We start from the raw sequence: 13941 nt of genomic DNA on the forward strand, positions 1-13941 counted from the left end.
TTAGTAATAGAGAATAGATCTATGTCATCTTATTGTTAGTAATAGAGAATAGATCTATGTCATGTCATCTTATTGTTAGTAATAGAGAATAGATCTATGTCATCTTATTGTTAGTAATAGAGAATAGAGAATAGATCTATGTCATCTTATTGTTAGTAATAGAGAATAGATCTATGTCATGTCATCTTATTGTTAGTAATAGAGAATAGATCTATGTCATCTTCTTGTTAGTAATAGAGAATAGATCTATGTCATGTCATCTTATTGTTAGTAATAGAGAATAGATCTATGTCATCTTATTGTTAGTAATAGAGAATAGATCTATGTCATCTTATTGTTAGTAATAGAGAATAGATCTATGTCATCTTATTGTTAGTAATAGAGAATAGAGAATAGATCTATGTCATGTCATCTTATTGTTAGTAATAGAGAATAGATCTATGTCATGTCATCTTATTGTTAGTAATAGAGAATAGAGAATAGATTTATGTCGTGTCATCTTATTGTTAGTAATAGAGAATAGAGAATAGATCTATGTCATCTTATTGTTAGTAATAGAGAATAGAGAATAGATCTATGTCATCTTATTGTTAGTAATAGAGAATAGAGAATAGATCTATGTCATCTTATTGTTAGTAGTAGAGAATAGATCTATGTCATGTCATCTTATTGTTAGTAATAGAGAATATATCTATGTCATGTCATCTTATTGTTAGTAATAGAGAATAGATCTATGTCATGTCATCTTATTGTTAGTAATAGAGAATAGAGAATAGATCTATGTCATCTTATTGTTAGTAGTAGAGAATAGATCTATGTCATGTCATCTTATTGTTAGTAATAGAGAATAGATCTATGTCATGTCATCTTATTGTTAGTAATAGAGAATAGATCTATGTCATGTCATCTTATTGTTAGTAATAGAGAATAGAGAATAGATCTATGTCATGTCATCTTATTGTTAGTAATAGAGAATAGATCTATGTCATGTCATCTTATTGTTAGTAATAGAGAATAGATCTATGTCATGTCATCTTATTGTTAGTAATAGAGAATAGAGAATAGATCTATGTCATGTCATCTTATTGTTAGTAATAGAGAATAGAGAATAGATCTATGTCATCTTATTGTTAGTAGTAGAGAATAGATCTATGTCATCTTATTGTTAGTAGTAGAGAATAGATCTATGTCATGTCATCTTATTGTTAGTAGTAGAGAATAGAGAATAGATCTATGTCATCTTATTGTTAGTAGTAGAGAATAGATCTATGTCATGTCATCTTATTGTTAGTAATAGAGAATAGATCTATGTCATCTTATTGTTAGTAATAGAGAATAGATCTATGTCATGTCATCTTATTGTTAGTAATAGAGAATAGAGAATAGATCTATGTCATCTTATTGTTAGTAGTAGAGAATAGATCTATGTCATCTTATTGTTAGTAATAGAGAATAGAGAATAGATCTATGTCATGTCATCTTATTGTTAGTAATAGAGAATAGATCTATGTCATCTTATTGTTAGTAATAGAGAATAGATCTATGTCATGTCATCTTATTGTTAGTAATAGAGAATAGAGAATAGATCTATGTCATCTTATTGTTAGTAATAGAGAATAGATCTATGTCATGTCATCTTATTGTTAGTAATAGAGAATAGAGTAATAGAGAATAGAGAATAGATCTATGTCATCTTATTGTTAGTAATAGAGAATAGATCTATGTCATCTTATTGTTAGTAGTAGAGAATAGATCTATGTCATCTTATTGTTAGTAATAGAGAATAGAGAATAGATCTATGTCATCTTATTGTTAGTAATAGAGAATAGAGAATAGATCTATGTCATCTTATTGTTAGTAGTAGAGAATAGATCTATGTCATGTCATCTTATTGTTAGTAATAGAGAATAGATCTATGTCATGTCATCTTATTGTTAGTAGTAGAGAATAGATCTATGTCATGTCATCTTATTGTTAGTAATAGAGAATAGAGAATAGATCTATGTCATCTTATTGTTAGTAATAGAGAATAGATCTATGTCATCTTATTGTTAGTAGTAGAGAATAGATCTATGTCATCTTATTGTTAGTAGTAGAGAATAGATCTATGTTGTGTGATCTTAGGGTTTGGCTGGCAAGGTGGCACTGCTTTCATTTAAAAAATATATGCGTTTTCAAATAGTTGTGCAAATGACATTGATGATATAATCATTGGTTATGTTTAGTTGATGGAACCTCCGTAGGAGTTGATAAATTTGTATTGCTTTGTTGACAAAGCTGAGACTGCACAAATGAGGTTGGCTTTACGTGCTGATCAAAATACATCAACAAAGCATTTTAAATGGTTGCTTTCTGATGTATACTAGACTATTTGTGTTCCGTTGTGCAGCAGACCTCATTCTAGTGAGGCGGAGAGACCGCAGTGAGTCTGAATGTGCTCAGAGCACAGCTGGACATTATTTATAGCCTTCCTTACCCTTTCATTTTTTCCATCTGACCTCATTTTGGTCCACAGAGTGCTGTCTCTGCTCTGCCTGGCATACAGCAGAGAGGACAGGAGGAGAGAGGACAGGATCACCTGAACTCTTGTCAGACAAATGAAAAACAGGCTGGCGACGGGGAGGAAGAGAGGGTGACGGGGGAGGAAGAGAGGGTGACGGGGGAGGAAGAGAGGGTGACGGGGGAGGAAGAGAGGGCGACGGGGGAGGATGAGAGGGCGACGGGGAGGGAGAGAGGGCGACGGGGAGGATGAGAGGGCGACTGGGAGGATGAGAGGGCGACTGGGGAGGATGAGAGGGCGACGGGGAGGATGAGAGGGCGGGAGGGAGGGGAGGGGAGAGAGGGCGACTGGGAGGGAGAGAGGGCGACGGGGAGGATGAGAGGGCGACTGGGAGGGAGAGAGGGCGACTGGGAGGGAGAGAGGGCGACTGGGAGGGAGAGAGGGCGACGGGGAGGGAGAGAGGGCGACTGGGAGGGAGAGAGGGCGACTGGGAGGATGAGAGGGCGACTGGGAGGATGAGAGGGCGACTGGGAGGGAGAGAGGGCGACTGGGAGGGAGAGAGGGCGACTGGGAGGATGAGAGGGCGACTGGGAGGGAGAGAGGGCGACTGGGAGGATGAGAGGGCGACTGGGAGGATGAGAGGGCGACTGGGAGGGAGAGAGGGCGACTGGGAGGGAGAGAGGGCGACTGGGAGGATGAGAGGGCGACTGGGAGGGAGAGAGGGCGACTGGGAGGATGAGAGGGCGACTGGGAGGGAGAGAGGGCGACGGGGAGGGAGAGAGGGCGAGGGAGGGAGAGAGGGCGACTGGGAGGGAGAGAGGGCGACTGGGAGGGAGAGAGGGCGACTGGGAGGGAGAGAGGGCGACTGGGAGGATGAGAGGGCGACGGGGAGGATGAGAGGGCGACTGGGAGGGAGAGAGGGCGACTGGGAGGGAGAGAGGGCGACTGGGAGGAGAGAGGGCGACTGGGAGGGAGAGAGGGCGACGGGGAGGATGAGAGGGCGACTGGGAGGGAGAGAGGGCGACTGGGAGGGAGAGAGGGCGACTGGGAGGGAGAGAGGGCGACTGGGAGGGAGAGAGGGCGACTGGGAGGATGAGAGGGCGACTGGGAGGGAGAGAGGGCGACTGGGAGGGAGAGAGGGCGACTGGGAGGGAGAGAGGGCGACTGGGAGGATGAGAGGGCGACTGGGGGAGGGAGAGAGGGCGACGGGGGGAGGGAGAGAGGGCGACTGGGAGGGAGAGGGGCGACTGGGAGGGAGAGGGCGACTGGGAGGGAGAGAGGGCGACTGGGAGGAGAGAGGGCGACTGGGAGGATGAGAGGGCGACTGGGAGGATGAGAGGGCGACTGGGAGGGGAGAGGGCGACTGGGAGGGAGAGAGGGCGACTGGGAGGATGAGAGGGCGACTGGGAGGATGAGAGGGCGACGGGGGAGGGAGAGAGGGCGACGGGGAGGGAGAGAGGGCGACGGGGGAGGGAGAGAGGGCGACGGGGGAGGGAGAGAGGGCGACGGGGAGGGAGGGAGAGAGGGCGACGGGGAGGGAGAGAGGGCGACTGGGAGGGAGAGAGGGCGACTGGGAGGGAGAGAGGGCGACGGGGAGGGAGAGAGGGCGACGGGGAGGATGAGAGGGCGACTGGGGGGGAGGATGAGGAGGGCGACGGGGAGAGGGCGACGGGGAGGGGGAGAGGGGACTGGGAGAGAGGGCGACTGGGAGGGAGAGGGCGACTGGGAGGATGAGAGGGCGACTGGGAGGATGAGAGGGCGACGGGGAGGATGAGAGGGCGACTGGGAGGATGAGAGGGCGACGGGGAGGATGAGAGGGCGACGGGGGGAGGAGAGAGGGCGACGGGGAGGGAGAGAGGGCGACTGGGAGGGAGAGAGGGCGACGGGGAGGATGAGAGGGCGACGGGGAGGATGAGAGGGCGACTGGGAGGATGAGAGGGCGACTGGGAGGATGAGAGGGCGACGGGGAGGGAGAGAGGGCGACGGGGAGGGAGAGAGGGCGACTGGGAGGGAGAGAGGGCGACTGGGAGGAGAGAGGGCGACTGGGAGGATGAGAGGGCGACTGGGAGGATGAGAGGGCGACTGGGGAGGAGAGAGGGCGACTGGGAGGATGAGAGGGCGACTGGGAGGATGAGAGGGCGACGGGGGAGGGGATGGGAGGAGAGAGGGCGACTGGGAGGGGGGGCGACTGGGATGAGAGAGGGCGACGGGGAGGGAGAGAGGGCGACTGGGAGGATGAGAGGGCGACGGGGAGGATGAGAGGGCGACGGGGAGGATGAGAGGGCGACGGGGAGGATGAGAGGGCGACGGGGAGGATGAGAGGGCGACGGGGAGGATGAGAGGGCGACGGGGAGGAAGAGAGGGCGACTGGGAGGAAGAGAGGGCGACTGGGAGGAAGAGAGGGCGACTGGGAGGGAGAGAGGGCGACTGGGAGGATGAGAGGGCGACGGGGAGGATGAGAGGGCATTCCTCTGTTCTGTTTGGTCCAGCTGTAACGGTGATGGATTAAATACACGCTCTCATTGGTGAGAAGAGAAGTGTCATTCTGAAGTCTCAGTACTCTGTAAACTAACACCTAATGGGCTGAAGTCTGTAGAATGAAAACATTGATTATCAGAATGAGGCCTTGGATGGAGTCCCGTCCCCCACCTTCCCCTCCCCTCTAATTAGTACCATGTGCAGTTCTTGGAGCATACATGTGGGGGTTTTCTACCCTCTCGTCTCCTTTCCTGCCCTCTCCTTTCCTCTCCTTTCTTCTCCTTTCCTGCCCTCTCCTTTCTTCTCCTTTCCTGCCCTCTCCTTTCTTCTCCTTTCCTGCCCTCTCCTTTCCTCTCTTCCTTTCCTGCCCTCTCCTTTCCTGCCCTCTCCTTTCCTGCCCTCTCCTTTCCTGCCCTGCCCTCTCCTTTCCTGCCCTCTCCTTTCCTGCCCTCTCCTGCCCTCTCCTTTTCTTTCCTGCCCTCTCCTTTCCTTTCCTTTCCTCTCCTTTCCTGCCCTCTCCTGCCCTCTCCTTTTCTTTCCTGCCCTCTCCTTTCCTCTCCTTTCCTGCCCTTTCCTGCCCTCTCCTGCCCTCTCCTTTCCTTTCCTGCCCTCTCCTGCCCTCTCCTTTCCTTTCCTGCCCTCTCCTTTCCTTTCCTGCCCTCTCCTCTCCTCTCCTTTCCTGCCCTCTCCTTTCCTGCCCTCTCCTTTCCTGCCCTCTCCTTTCCTGCCCTCTCCTTTCCTCTCCTCTCCTTTCCTCTCCTTTCCTGCCCTCTCCTGCCCTCTCCTTTCCTCTCCTTTCCTGCCCTCTCCTTTCCTCTCCTGCCCTCTCCTTTCCTTTCCTTTCCTTTCCTTTCCTCTCCTCTCCTTTCCTGCCCTCTCCTTTCCTTTCCTCTCCTTTCCTCCCTTTCCTCTCCTCTCCTTTCCTCTCCTCTCCTTTCCTCTCTTTCCTGCCCTCTCCTTTCCTCTCCTTTCCTGCCCTCTCCTTTCCTTTCCTCTCCTTTCCTTTCCTCTCCTTTCCTTTCCTCTCCTTTCCTGCCCTCTCCTTTCCTCTCCTTTCCTGCCCTCTCCTTTCCTGCCCTCTCCTTTCCTCTCCTTTCCTTTCCTCTTCTTTCCTGCCCTCTCCTTTCCTCTCCTTTCCTGCCCTCTCCTTTCCTCTCCTTTCCTGCCCTCTCCTTTCCTGCCCTCTCCTTTCCTCTCCTTTCCTTCCCTCTCCTTTCCTGCCCTCTCCTTTCCTGCCCTCTCCTTTCCCTCTCCTTTCCTGCCCTCTCCTTTCCTCTCCTTTCCTTTCCTGCCCTCTCCTCTCCTTTCCTCTCCTTTCCTGCCCTCTCCCCTCCTTTCCTGCCCTCTCCTTTCCTGCCCTCTCCTTTCCTGCCCTCTCCTTTCCTCTCCTTTCCTGCCCTCTCCTTTCCTCTCCTTTCCTGCCCTCTCCTCTCCTTTCCTGCCCTCTCCTTTCCTGCCCCCTCTCCTCTCCTTTCCTGCCCTCTCCTTTCCTCTCCTTTCCTGCCCTCTCCTTTCCTGCCCTCTCCTTTCCTGCCCTTCCTTTCCTCTCCTTTCCTGCCCTCTCCTTTCCTGCCCTCTCCTTTCCTTTCCCTCTCCTTTCCTGCCCTCTCCTTTCCTGCCCTCTCCTTTCCTGCCCTCTCCTTTCCTCTCCTCTCCTTTCCTCTCCTTTCCTGCCCTCTCCTTTCCTCTCCTTTCCTGCCCTCTCCTTTCCCGCCCTCTCCTTTCCCCTCTCCTTTCCTGCCCTCTCCTTTCCTTTCCCTCTCCTTTCCCTCTCCTTTCCTGCCCTCCTCCTTTCCTGCCCTCTCCTTTCCTCTCCTTTCCTGCCCTCTCCTTTCCTGCCCTCTCCTTTCCTGCCCTCTCCTTTCCTTTCCTCTCCTTTCCTCTCCCTCTCCTTTCCTCTCCTCTCCTTTCCTTTCCTCTCCTTTCCTGCCCTCTCCTTTCCTGCCCTCTCCTTTCCTGCCCTCTCCTTTCCTTTCCTCTCCTTTCCTCTCCTCTCCTTTCCTCTCCTCTCCTTTCCTCTCCTTTCCTGCCCTCTCCTTTCCTGCCCTCTCCTTTCCTCTCCTTTCCTGCCCTCTCCTTTCCTGCCCTCTCCTTTCCTGCCCTCTCCTTTCCTGCCCTCTCCTTTCCTCTCCTTTCCTGCCCTCTCCTTTCCTCTCCTTTCCTGCCCTCTCATTTCCTTTCCTCTCCTTTCCTGCCCTCTCCTTTCCTGCCCTCTCATTTCCTGCCCTCTCCTTTCCTGCCCTCTCCTTTCCTGCCCTCTCCTTTCCTGCCCTCTCCTTTCCTTTCCTGCCCTCTCCTTTCCTTTCCTGCCCTCTCCTTTCCTTTCCTGCCCTCTCCTTTCCTGCCCTCTCCTTTCCTGCCCTCTCCTTTCCTCTCCTCTCCTTTCCTGCCCTCTCCTCTCCTTTCCTCTCCTTTCCTTCCTGCCCTGCCCTCCTTTCCTGCCCTCTCCTTTCCTGCCCTCTCCTTTCCTGCCCTCTCCTTTCCTGCCCTCTCCTTTCCTGCCCTCTCCTTTCCTGCCCTCTCCTTTCCTCCTCTCCTTTCCTGCCCTCTCCTTTCCTCTCCTTTCCTGCCCTCTCCTTTCCTCTCCTTTCCTGCCCTCTCCTTTCCTGCCCTTTCCTTTCCTGCCCTCTCCTTTCCTGCCCTCTCCTTTCCTGCCCTCTCCTTTCCTGCCTCTCCTTTCCTGCCCTCTCCTTTCCTTTCCTCTCCTTTCCTGTCCTCTCCTTTCCTCCCTCTCCTTTCCTCTCCTTTCCTCCCTCTCCTTTCCTCTCCTTTCCTGCCCTCTCCTTTCCTCTCCTTTCCTGCCCTCTCCTTTCCTGCCCTCTCCTTTCCTCTCCTTTCCTTCCCTCTCCTTTCCTTTCCTGCCCTCTCCTTTCCTGCCCTCTCCTTTCCTGCCCTCTCCTTTCCTGCCCTCTCCTTTCCTGCCCTCTCCTTTCCTCTCCTTTCCTCTCCTCTCCTTTCCTCTCCTTTCCTGCCCTCTCCTTTCCTCTCCTTTCCTGCCCTCTCCTTTCCTGCCCTCTCCTTTCCTGCCCTCTCCTTTCCTCTCCTTTCCTGCCCTCTCCTTTCCTGCCCTCTCCTTTCCTGCCCTCTCCTTTCCTGCCCTCTCCTTTCCTGCCCTCTCCTTTCCTGCCCTCTCCTTTCCTCTCCTTTCCTGCCCTCTCCTTTCCTCTCCTTTCCTGCCCTCTCCTTTCCTGCCCTCTCCTTTCCTCTCCTTTCCTCCCTCTCCTTTCCTCTCCTTTCCTGCCCTCTCCTTTCCTGCCCTCTCCTTTCCTGCCCTCTCCTTTCCTGCCCTCTCCTTTCCTGCCCTCTCCTTTCCTGCCCTCTCCTTTCCTGCCCTCTCCTTTCCTGCCCTCTCCTTTCCTTTCCTGCCCTCTCCTTTCCTGCCCTCTCCTTTCCTGCCCTCTCCTTTCCTCTCCTCTCCTTTCCTGCCCTCTCCTTTCCTGCCCTCTCCTTTCCTGCCCTTTCCTCTCCTCTCCTTTCCTGCCCTCTCCTTTCCTGCCCTCTCCCTTCCTCTCCTTTCCTGCCCTCTCCTTTCCTGCCCTCTCCTTTCCTCCTGCCCTCTCCTTTCCTGCCTTCTCCTTTCCTCTCCTTTCCTGCCCTTCCTTTCCTCTCCTTTCCTGTCCTCTCCTTTCCTGCCCTCTCCTTTCCTCTCCTTTCCTGTCCTCTCCTTTCCTGCCCTCTCCTTTCTCTCTCCTTTCCTGCCCTCTCCTTTCCTGCCCTCTCCTGCCCTCTCCTTTCCTGCCCTCTCCTTTCCTCTCCTTTCCTGCCCTCTCCTTTCCTGCCCTCTCCTTTCCTGCCCTCTCCTTTCCCTGCCCTCTCCTTTCCTGCCCTCTCCTTTCCTGCCCTCTCCTTTCCTGCCCTCTCCTTTCCTGCCCTCTCCTTTCCTGCCCTCTGTAGTACAGTCTTCCAGTGTTTCCTAGTAACACAGCTAAATGTGTAAACATGAAAGCACCCTCATAAATATACCTCATGAGGCAAGACACGACAATCACCTCTTTATCTCAGTGACTGTCTGGCTAGTCAAGCGTCCCCCTCCCTCGCTCTCCCTCTCTCTCCAATTCAAATGACTTTATTGGCATGGGGAAGCATAGGTTTAAATTGCAAAAGCAGGTGAAATGAGATAATAAACAAAAGTGAAATAAACAATTATAGATGAAGAGTAAACGGTAAACAAACGTTTGAAGGGACAGACATTTCAAAACACACAGACATTATGGTTATGAACAGAAGGGTTGGGAGACGTCTGGGACTGGAGGGGGGCGTGTTGCGTTGCCTAGCAACACACAGACATTATGGTTATGAACAGAAGGGTTGGGAGACGTCTGGGACTGGAGGGGGGCGTGTTGCGTTGCCTAGCAACACACAGACATTATGGTTATGAACAGAAGGGTTGGGAGACGTCTGGGACTGGAGGGGGGCGTGTTGCGTTGCCTAGCAACACACAGACATTATGTTTATGAACAGAAGGGTTGGGAGACGTCTGGGACTGGAGGGGGGCGTGTTGCGTTGCCTAGCAACACACAGACATTATGGTTATGAACAGAAGGGTTGGGAGACGTCTGGGACTGGAGGGGGGCGTGTTGCGTTGCCTAGCAACACACAGACATTATGGTTATGAACAGAAGGGTTGGGAGACGTCTGGGACTGGAGGGGGGCGTGTTGCGTTGCCTAGCAACACAGTAGAGGATCTCTCAGGCACAAACCTGCAGATTACGGTGGAATCATTTAGAATACAATGTGGACTTCTTACCAATATTGTAATTTCTTGTGTTTTAAGTAACACGATATGACTGGTTTATATTTATGTGGTACAGAACTTATCAATGGTGATTTGGATTCAAACGTTGTGTGACAACCGTGTGATTTCAGACCTTTTCAACAGAGGTGTTCACTGTTGGAAATCATCACTGGGCAGTTTTAGTAGAGATAAATAAATAGTCACACTCTGAGCCTCTACGAGCAGGCTGCCTCTACTCTACCAGCAGGCTGCCTCTACTCAACAGCAGGCTGCCTCTACTCTACCAGCAGGCTGCCTCTACTCTACCAGCAGGCTGCCTCTCTCTACGAGCAGGCTGCCTCTACGAGCAGGCTGCCTCTACGAGCAGGCTGCCTCTACCAGCATATTGTACCAGCAGGCTGCCTCTTGTGCTGCCTAAGCAGGCTGCCTCTACCAGCAGGCTGTTTATATTTACCAGCAGGCTGCCTCTACAGAGGCTTATCAGCAGGCTGCCTCTACAAGCAGGCTGTGACAACCAGCAGGCTGCCTCTCAGCAGGCTGCCTCTACCAGCAGGCTGCCTCACTCTACCAGCAGGCTGCCTCTACTCTACCAGCAGGCTGCCTACCAGCAGGCTGCCTCTACTCTACCAGCAGGCTGCCTCTACTCTACCAGCAGGCTGCCTCTACTCTACCAGCAGGCTGCCTCTACTCTACCAGCAGGCTGCCTCTACTCTACCAGCAGGCTGCCTCTACTCTACCAGCAGGCTGCTCTACTCTACCAGCAGGCTGCCTCTACTCTACCAGCAGGCTGCCTCTACTCTACCAGCAGGCTGCCTCTACTCTACCAGCAGGCTGCCTCTACTCTACCAGCAGGCTGCCTCTACTCTACCAGCAGGCTGCCTCTACTCTACCAGCAGGCTGCCTCTACTCTACCAGCTACTCACTCTACCAGCAGGCTGCCTCTACGAGCAGGCTGCCTCTACTCTACCAGCAGGCTGCCTCTACTCTACCAGCAGGCTGCCTCTACTCTACCAGCAGGCTGCCTCTACTCTACCAGCAGGCTGCCTCTACTCTACCAGCAGGCTGCCTCTACTCTACCAGCAGGCTGCCTCTACTCTACCAGCAGGCTGCCTCTACTCTACCAGCAGGCTGCCTCTACTCTACCAGCAGGCTGCCTCTACTCTACCAGCAGGCTGCCTCTACTCTACCAGCAGGCTGCCTCTACTCTACCAGCAGGCTGCCTCTACTCTACGAGCAGGCTGCCTCTACTCTACCAGCAGGCTGCCTCTACTCTACCAGCAGGCTGCCTCTACTCTACCAGCAGGCTGCCTCTACTCTACCAGCAGGCTGCCTCTACTCTACCAGCAGGCTGCCTCTACTCTACCAGCAGGCTGCCTCTACTCTACCAGCAGGCTGCCTCTACTCTACCAGCAGGCTGCCTCTACTCTACCAGCAGGCTGCCTCTACGAGCAGGCTGCCTCTACTCTACGAGCAGGCTGCCTCTACTCTACCAGCAGGCTGCCTCTACTCTACCAGCAGGCTGCCTCTACTCTACCAGCAGGCTGCCTCTACTCTACCAGCAGGCTGCCTCTACTCTACCAGCAGGCTGCCTCTACTCTACTAGCAGGCTGCCTCTACTCTACCAGCAGGCTGCCTCTCTACTAGCAGGCTGCCTCTACAGCAGGTTGCCTCTACCAGCAGGCTGCCTCTACTCTACCAGCAGGCTGCCTCTACTCTACCAGCAGGCTGCCTCTACTCTACCAGCAGGCTGCCTCTACTCTACCAGCAGGCTGCCTCTACTCTACTAGCAGGTTGCCTCTACCAGCAGGCTGCCTCTACTCTACCAGCAGGCTGCCTCTACTCTACTAGCAGGCTGCCTCTACTCTACTAGCAGGTTGCCTCTACCAGCAGGCTGCCTCTACTCTACCAGCAGGCTGCCTCTACTCTACTAGCAGGCTGCCTCTACCAGCAGGCTGCCTCTACTCTACCAGCAGGCTGCCTCTACTCTACCAGCAGGCTGCCTCTACCAGCAGGCTGCCTCTACTCTACTAGCAGGCTGCCTCTACTCTACCAGCAGGCTGCCTCTACTCTACTAGCAGGCTGCCTCTACTCTACTAGCAGGCTGCCTCTACTCTACTAGCAGGCTGCCTCTACTCTACCAGCAGGCTGCCTCTACTCTACCAGCAGGCTGCCTCTACTCTACCAGCAGGCTGCCTCTACTCTACCAGCAGGCTGCCTCTACGAGCAGGCTGCCTCTACGAGCAGGCTGCCTCTACCAGCAGGCTGCCTCTACTCTACCAGCAGGCTGCCTCTACTCTACCAGCAGGCTGCCTCTACTCTACGAGCAGGCTGCCTCTACGAGCAGGCTGCCTCTACGAGCAGGCTGCCTCTACGAGCAGGCTGCCTCTACCAGCAGGCTGCCTCTACTCTACCAGCAGGCTGCCTCTACTCTACCAGCAGGCTGCCTCTACTCTACCAGCAGGCTGCCTCTACTCTACCAGCAGGCTGCCTCTACGAGCAGGCTGCCTCTACGAGCAGGCTGCCTCTACTCTACCAGCAGGCTGCCTCTACTCTACCAGCAGGCTGCCTCTACTCTACCAGCAGGCTGCCTCTACTCTACCAGCAGGCTGCCTCTACTCTACCAGCAGGCTGCCTCTACTCTACCAGCAGGCTGTCTCTACTCTACCAGCAGGCTGTCTCTACTCTACCAGCAGGCTGCCTCTACTCTACCAGCAGGCTGCCTCTACTCTACCAGCAGGCTGCCTCTACTCTACTAGCAGGCTGCCTCTACTCTACCAGCAGGCTGCTCTACTCTACTAGCAGGCTGCCTCTACTCTACTAGCAGGCTGCCTCTACTCTACTAGCAGGCTGCCTCTACTCTACTAGCAGGCTGCCTCTACTCTACTAGCAGGCTGCCTCTACTCTACTAGCAGGCTGCCTCTACTCTACTAGCAGGCTGCCTCTACTCTACTAGCAGGTTGCCTCTACCAGCAGGCTGCCTCTACTCTACCAGCAGGCTGCCTCTACTCTACTAGCAGGCTGCCTCTACTCTACTAGCAGGCTGCCTCTCTACCTACTAGCAGGCTGCCTCTACTCTACTAGCAGGTTGCCTCTACCAGCAGGCTGCCTCTACTCTACCAGCAGGCTGCCTCTACTCTACCAGCAGGCTGCCTCTACTCTACTAGCAGGTTGCCTCTACCAGCAGGCTGCCTCTACTCTACCAGCAGGCTGCCTCTACTCTACTAGCAGGTTGCCTCTACCAGCAGGCTGCCTCTACTCTACCAGCAGGCTGCCTCTACTCTACTAGCAGGCTGCCTCTACCAGCAGGCTGCCTCTACTCTACTAGCAGGCTGCCTCTACTCTACCAGCAGGCTGCCTCACTCTACAGCAGGCTGCCTCTACTCTACTAGCAGGCTGCCTCTACCAGCAGGCTGCCTCTACTCTACCAGCAGGCTGCCTCTACTCTACAGCAGGCTGCCTCTACTCTACCAGCAGGCTGCCTCTACTCTACGAGCAGGCTGCCTCTACGAGCAGGCTGCCTCTACGAGCAGGCTGCCTCTACCAGCAGGCTGCCTCTACTCTACCAGCAGGCTGCCTCTACTCTACCAGCAGGCTGCCTCTACTCTACCAGCAGGCTGCCTCTACGAGCAGGCTGCCTCTACGAGCAGGCTGCCTCTACGAGCAGGCTGCCTCTACCAGCAGGCTGCCTCTACTCTACCAGCAGGCTGCCTCTACTCTACCAGCAGGCTGCCTCTACTCTACCAGCAGGCTGCCTCTACTCTACCAGCAGGCTGCCTCTACGAGCAGGCTGCCTCTACGAGCAGGCTGCCTCTACTCTACCAGCAGGCTGCCTCTACTCTACCAGCAGGCTGCCTCTACTCTACCAGCAGGCTGCCTCTACTCTACCAGCAGGCTGCCTCTACTCTACCAGCAGGCTGCCTCTACTCTACCAGCAGGCTGTCTCTACTCTACCAGCAGGCTGTCTCTACTCTACCAGCAGGCTGCCTCTACTCTACTAGCAGGCTGCCTCTACTCTACTAGCAGGCTGCCTCTACTCTACCAGCAGGCTGCCTCTACTCTACCAGCAGGCTGCCTCTACTCTACCAGCAGGCTGCCTCTACTCTACCAGCAGGCTGCCTCTACTCTACCAGCAGGCTGCCTCTACTCTACCAGCAGGCTGCCTCTACTCTACCAGCAGGCTGTCTCTACTCTACCAGCAGGCTGCCTCTACTCTACTAGCAGGCTGCCT

The sequence above is a fragment of the Oncorhynchus keta genome, unplaced genomic scaffold (assembly GCF_023373465.1).
Source record: "Oncorhynchus keta strain PuntledgeMale-10-30-2019 unplaced genomic scaffold, Oket_V2 Un_contig_1957_pilon_pilon, whole genome shotgun sequence".
In the NCBI taxonomy this organism is placed as follows: Eukaryota; Metazoa; Chordata; class Actinopteri; order Salmoniformes; family Salmonidae; genus Oncorhynchus; species Oncorhynchus keta.